Here is a 7055-nt window from a genome sequence, read left to right on the forward strand (position 1 = left end):
TTGCCTCCTCTATGTCTGCTGGCTCTGAGCTGGAAGGTGTATGGTGATTGCAATAAGGCAGTTTTTTTTCATAATTTCTTTCGAGGAGCATATATTCTGCATTTTAATTACAGCTCTTAGAGTATAAGGAAATAGCTTGAGCTCCAATTGATCTTGTTTTTCAGCCAGGAAGCTTGTTTTTCATCTATTATAATAATAAATGCGCTGCTGATAATGGCTTAGGTGTAATATTGTGTGGCTTTGTAGTGTGCATTGGTTCTGGAACACCAGGATTTTCTTATTATGCATTATTGATGTGACTGTTTGCAAATATTTAACAAACAAATTAACGGGCTTGCTTTTCTCCCTCTCCCGGGCATTTTGGTTTGAAATCTCAATCTTTCTGACCGCCAGAGCTGGCTGGGATTAGTCATTATTTTATTTAAAACATAATTTTGTTGCAGGTAATTTTGTCCTCTATGCTTACAGAAACAATGTGAATAAAGACCACTGGAAGCTTGAATTAAATCCCATCCTGGGAGCAACTTTTTCATCCTTATCGTCACCTTGAATCTTCCAATCAAAATTCTTATTTGCTTGTTAAAGTGTTTAGTCTCTTTCTTTATTTCTTTTATTTAAATGCAAAATGTTGACATTAAGATCCTGCAAACAGATCCATTTTTTCTTTCTCACCCTGTGTTTGTCTTGTTTGTGGAGATCGTAAAGCCTTCATAGTAGGGATTGTCTGATACTGTGTATACGTACAGCACCTGTAACTGGACTGCTGCATAAAGCCGATGTCTGTAAATATTAGTTAGTTAATAGATAAGGTGCCAATAGATGGTGACATATCTCTGGGATTTGTGAGGCCCTAAAGCTTCTTCTTGTGGTGCACTGGAAATGGCTTTCTCTGTACATGGAGCTCCTAACATGGTGAGGTCTAGAGAGCTATAAAGAGGCCTTAAGAGCTCTATGTGCAGCTGGGGGAGGATTCCTCCTGATTCAGGCATAATCAAAAACAGCTGTAAGGCTACCTTCCGAAGGCCCCCTCACAAGCTAAAGGCATAGGAAGCGTGCCAGGAGCGGGGCTGGGGTGGGCCTCAGTATGAAGTAGGGCCTAGATTCCAGGCTGCTGTAACTTGAGACAGGCCCTCAGGGCTGCCTTTGTTATGCTGGGTGCTGTTGCAACCCCTGTGGCTGCCCAGTATTGGGAGGGTGGAAAGGTGGCTTGAAGTCAACAAGGTCCCCCCATTGCCTGGTGTCTGAGAGCTGTGCTACGTCGCTTGGACCTAAGGTGTCAGAAGTACACGCTCCTGGCCTCAGAATGGGCAACCTGTGAAGTGGCTGCAGGGCGGGACAGAGACAGCATGGCAAGCAGAGCGGCTACACCGAACCTAGCGATTGGTAAGCACTGCCGACAGCCCCTACCACGCTGTGGCTCTGCTCTGAGCTGGGGCCGCTAGGGCCAGGTTCAATCTATTTAGGGTCCCAGACCCTCTTGACACATAATTAAACCAGCTCAAGCCCCCACCCAGGAACGTGGGAAAACTAAACTCACCTTCCGGGGTGCCCTTAGGAGACTGAATTTCCCCACTCACGAGCACCTCCAGGATTGTGTACAAACAAGTCAATCTGCATGATGACAAAGGGGACACAGTTATGAACCAGGGAAAACCCAGCAACTGAACAGATATGCATATAAAGAATCAAATACCCCTTGCCCCCCTTTCCTGTGACTTTGGCAGCAGTCCATCCAACTCCCTTCCCACCCGCTAATCTGAACATCCTACAGGTAACAGTCCCTTGGCCACACCACCTCACTCATCCACTAGACCCCTCTCACAGCTAGGATCAGCAAGTACCAATCATCCTAGTGTCTCTCTGCAGGCCTGTCTCCCATCCCAGAGGAGCTGCTTGTCTCATTCCTCCTGGAGGCTCCACCACTTGACTCAGCTTAGCAATTCAGCTTTATTAAGGTGCTAGACAGACAAGGTATCACTGGAGTCTACTTGGTTCTGTGGCTGTCCTCTGAATCATCTGTTACGCTGATGTCCCCACAGGAGGGAAGCCAGATGTATGTAGGAGCTTGAGCAGTGTTCTGACTACTTAGAAATGAGTTCTAGCCTCTCTGGGAGCCTACTACCCCCAATTCCAAGTTCATGTCTAGTTATGGTGATTCCCCAAGTGTCACTAGAGGAATTGTGGGTAAATAGCCTACGCAAATGAAGCTCTCTATGGCAGTTCTTTTCCCTTTTTACTAATGAACGGAATAGAGAGCTCTTTCCCTCTGGAACACCACCCATAGGGCATACATTTATTTCACCAGTGTTTGGACTATATTTCTGACATAAAATTGAATTTGTTTGCAATATTCTGAAACAAAGTATAGCCAACCTCAAATTATCACAAATCTTAAACCAGGCCCCAAACATCATGAGGTTCCTTTAAAATCATATGACTTTTAAAAATTATAACACATTTGGGATTCTCTTTATTTGCCTTCTGGTTTTTAAGGCTGTGGGGTGTGTGTAAGTCATGTTTTCAACTTTTCTTCACAACAATGAGGGCTAGAAACTTGCTTTTTTATTTAATGAAAGCTGATGAAATAACATGACTCCACGAGCTGGGGCTTTGAGAAAAACACCAGATCATTGCAACACTAAAAATGGCAAAAGTTGGCAACACTGGTAGAGTTTGCATATGTAGTTCTGTAATATAGCTACAAGATTTTTTTATAATAAAAATGAAGCAAGATAAGAATAAATATAAGGGCACAAAAGCAGGCAAGTGCCACAGCTTGCCCTGAGATAATGCTCTATATAACAAAGACGTAAGGTTTCTAATTCTTAAGTCTTCATTTTTTGTTGTATTTGGTTACCAGTAAAATGATACAGCACTCACAGTCTGGTTCATATGCACCTTCTGTTACTTTCCAATACAAGATCCTAATGCAGCAAGATCTGATCAGGAAACCTCATTAGGGAATAATAACTGTCAGTCTCCAGCACACATGTAAGAGGGAAAGAACACTGCGGTATATTTCATCTTAGCTACATATATGGTTTCAATCTTAGGATAAACCATGTATCTTAGACATCTTGGATTCGTAGTTAAATCTTACCCTTGATGCTTATTAGCACTTGCTTAAAACTTTTCCATATGATTACCATGCACCGGTCACATCATATCTAGGAGCTCAAGTTAACTATTACTGAGGAAAAGGATGACCCAGGGCTTTGCTGAAGGGAGACAGATCCTTTCACGTCTAAGTAACTTGTTTGTATCTGGCTTAGGTTGGCACTTAAGGGAAGCTGCTACCAGCTGATGGCTGCTTTTTGCCCTAGGTCAGGGGTGGCCAAACTGCAGCTTGAGAGCCGTATGTGGCTCTCTTACAGTTAGTGTGGCTTGCGGAGCTCCCACCATCCCTGCATTCTCTGCCTACCAGACTTGGGCGGGAGCTTGGGGATTCTGCCTTGTGGCAGGATGGTGGGGCTAGGGGCTTCTGCCAGAGGCAACTGGCACCTGCTGAGAGTGGGGGGGGGCACAATTTAAAGGTTTAGCCCCCCAACAGCTTGAGTCACGCCCCCCTCTTACCCTGAGCAGCCCCTCCTTGCAGCCCCCAGGTGTTAGCTCTGAGTGGAGAGACAGCAGCAAAGGGCTAGGAGCTGCAGGGCTTTAGCTCCATGGGGAGAGGCAGCAGCAAAAGCAGCAGCTCTTCTTGCAGCTCCCAGCTGTTTGCCACTGCCTCTCCCCACGGCCGGCCCCGCAGCTCCCAGCTTGCCGGGCCCAGCAGCACCATGTGACCAAGCGGGGCCAGCAAACCCTGGCAAAAATTGGGGGTGCGGAAGCCCAAGATCCCAGCAGATGTGCCTCTGCTCTCGAACTAAAGATGGTCATATGCGGCTCGGAGGACCAGTACGTTTGGCCACCCCTGACCTAGGTGAAATGAGTTATCATATGTTTTGTGGTAGCATCTAGGAGCCCCAGACAGGGATCAGGGCCCCACTGTGCTAGGCATTGCACTCAGTTCAACTCGTAGCTGGCAATTGTTCACACTACAAATCCACCACTATGAGCGCTAACTAATGCCCTTGGTAGCAGACTCAGCAGAGATATAGGATGTGTTGTGCAAATACTATGGCAAGAGGTACTTTGATATAGATTAGTTCAAAGGGACCACTAAGACTGATGTGTCTTCTAGAGGTGAACCCCTCCTGGAGCAGGGCGAGGGTTAATTGTCAGGGAAGTGCTAGGGAAGCTTGCACCACTGTGTCTGCTTTGTGCTTGCTCTATATACAAATAAAGGATTCCAGGGCCTGATTCTTCACTGCCTTGTATCTTGTGTAGTCACCGACACTGGGCAAAGGGTAAAATGCTACCGTCCTGATTTGCACAGAGTTAGGTGCAACCTAGGCTTCAAGACAGTGGAGAATGCAGTCCCGTGGTCTCCAAGTCTCAATCCAACATCCTTCATGTACACTAAAGTCACAATTTATATAACACTAAACTACAGCCATTTTCTCCTTGGACGTTCTTGAGAAGTTTGCTGATCGTGTATGTGCTGGATAGCAAAGAGGAGCCATCCTTCTTCCATGTCCCCCCTTGCCACAAGATCTACTTTGTCACATGAATATTGCTGCCCTGAGATCTGCAGCTCTCATTGGGGAGCAGGATTTTACAAAGTAAAAGGCATTAGTCAGAGTTTTCAAAGTGCAATCACTAGATAGACACGCTAAGCGTAATATATGTTGTGCAGCTGTAGCTATGTTGGTCCCAGGGTATTAGAGAGACAAGGTGGGTGAGGTAATATCTTTTATGGGACCAACTTCTGTTGGTGAGAGAGATTTTGAGCCACACAGAGCTCTTCTTCACATCTGGTAAAGAAACTGGATTTATGGCTTATTACAACAATATGTAATTCACTAACCCCCTCTTCTTGTCCTCTGACTGCAGAACGGAACACTCTACCTTGAATGATCCCTTACAATATATGCAAACTACTTATGCTAAAGATTCGGTTCCACCTTGTGTTTTGCTGGGAGTACCTTTCCCAGACCTGAAAAAAAGCTCTGAGTAAACTCAAAAACTTGTCTCTCTCACCAATAGAAGTTGGTCCAATAAAAGATATTACCTCCCCTACCTTGTCTTTCTCATACTCAGCTTCACCCACCTTGTCACGCTAAGGATAAGACAGCCCCAATTACCTGCTGTGCTTACACATAGCCTGGGAATTAAACCGAACTGTTCAGCTGCTCTCTCATAATCATTAATTGTGAAGATACCATCATTCACGTTTGCAATCTATGAACTGTCGTGTTGTAACTGATTTTTTTTTTAAGTTCCATTAATTTTCATGGCAAAGCCACAAAGAATGCCCTGCAGATAATTCATGCAGAACCGGATCCTGCAAGCCTGGCTTGGGCAAACCTCCCATTGATTTCATGACAGGAGTTCCACATGGGCCCATCCCTTGTAAAAATTTGTGTTTAAGGCTTCTACATATTTTAGCTACTGGATCATCCAGCTAAATTAAAGCCAAATTATTATACCACAACCATTTGTATCTAGATTGGTCTCCCTGAGGGGGGAAAAGTGTAGAAGGTAAATTGTGTGGCACTTTTCACTGCACCGAGAATTAATTCACACGTTCTATTCTATTCTTATGGAATCATAGGACTGGAAGGGACCTTGAGAGGTCATCTCCCCTGCACTCATGGAAGGACTAAGTATTAGACCATCCTTTACAGGTGTTTGTCTGACCTGCTTTTAAGACTCTCCAATAACGATTTAGTTCCACAACCTCCCTGGGCAATTTATTCCATTGCTTACCCACCATGACAGGAAGTTTTTCCTAATGTCGAACCTAAACCTCCCTAACTGCAATTTAAGCCATTGCTTCTTGTCCTATCCTCAGAGGTTAAGGAGAATAATTTTTCTCCCTCCTCCTTGTAACAACCTGTTATGTACTTGAAAACTGTTATCATGTTCCCTCTCAGTCTTCTCTCCAGACTAAACAAACCCAATTTTTTCAGTCTTCCCTCATAGGTCATGTTTTCTAGACCTTTAATAATTTTTTTTGCTCTTCTCTGGACTTTCTCCAATTTGTCCACATCTTTCCTGAAATGTGGCACCCAGAACAGGACACAATACTCCAGCTGATGCCTAATCAACGCAGAGTAGAGCGGAAGAATTACCTCTCGTGTCTTGCTTACAACACTCCTGCTAATACTCCCAGAATGATGTTCACTTTTTTTGCAGCAGTGTAACATGGTTGTTTCATATTAGCTTGTGATCCCCAGATCCCATCCGCAGCACTTCCTCCTAGGCGGTCATTTCCCATTTCGTATGTGTGCAACTGATTGTTCCTTCCTAAATGGAGTACTTTGCATTTGTCCTTATTGAATTTCATCTTATTTACTTCAGAACATTTCTCCAGTTTGTCCAGATCATTTTGAATTTTAATTCTATCCTCCAAAGCGCTTGCAACCCCTCCCAGCTTGGTATCATCTGCAAACTATGTAAGTGTACTCTCTATGTCATTAGATATATAGGTTCTATATAGGTTCTTATAGCAAGCTCATCACCATAGTATCTGTTCTCCTTCCACTAGTGCATTAAGCAACATGACTGCACATCTGTCACACATTGTTTGTTCTCTCATCCTCACCACAGGGGTAGAAGAGTTGTGCAGGGGGAAAATCTTGTTTTGGTAGGATTGTTGTTGTTTTGTTTTTACAATAAATAAGTAAATAAATATATCTGTTCTGTGTTTATATTAGAGAAGGCTGGTCAAAGAAATGCACCTTGCACTTGGAGCAGGAGGTGATGAGGTTTGTAGTGGTCCTTAGTTTGGAGGGGGGAGTCATTTCACAGTCTCAGACAGTGCCCTCCCCACCCCCCTGAAGGTTCTGTATCCTGCACAGACACGCTTTACCCTTACTATAGGGAGTTCCGCTGTGCCAGAGGAGGGGAGTTGTTGACCAGTCTTTGTCCCAGAGCTTTAGATGATCTTTCCTGGGCCCAGGCCATGGAGTGCTTTGAAAATAAGGAGTGAGACCATGAACTTGTTTTGAAAT

This window comes from Natator depressus, chromosome 11 (genome assembly GCF_965152275.1).
Source record: "Natator depressus isolate rNatDep1 chromosome 11, rNatDep2.hap1, whole genome shotgun sequence".
NCBI lineage: Eukaryota > Metazoa > Chordata > Testudines > Cheloniidae > Natator > Natator depressus.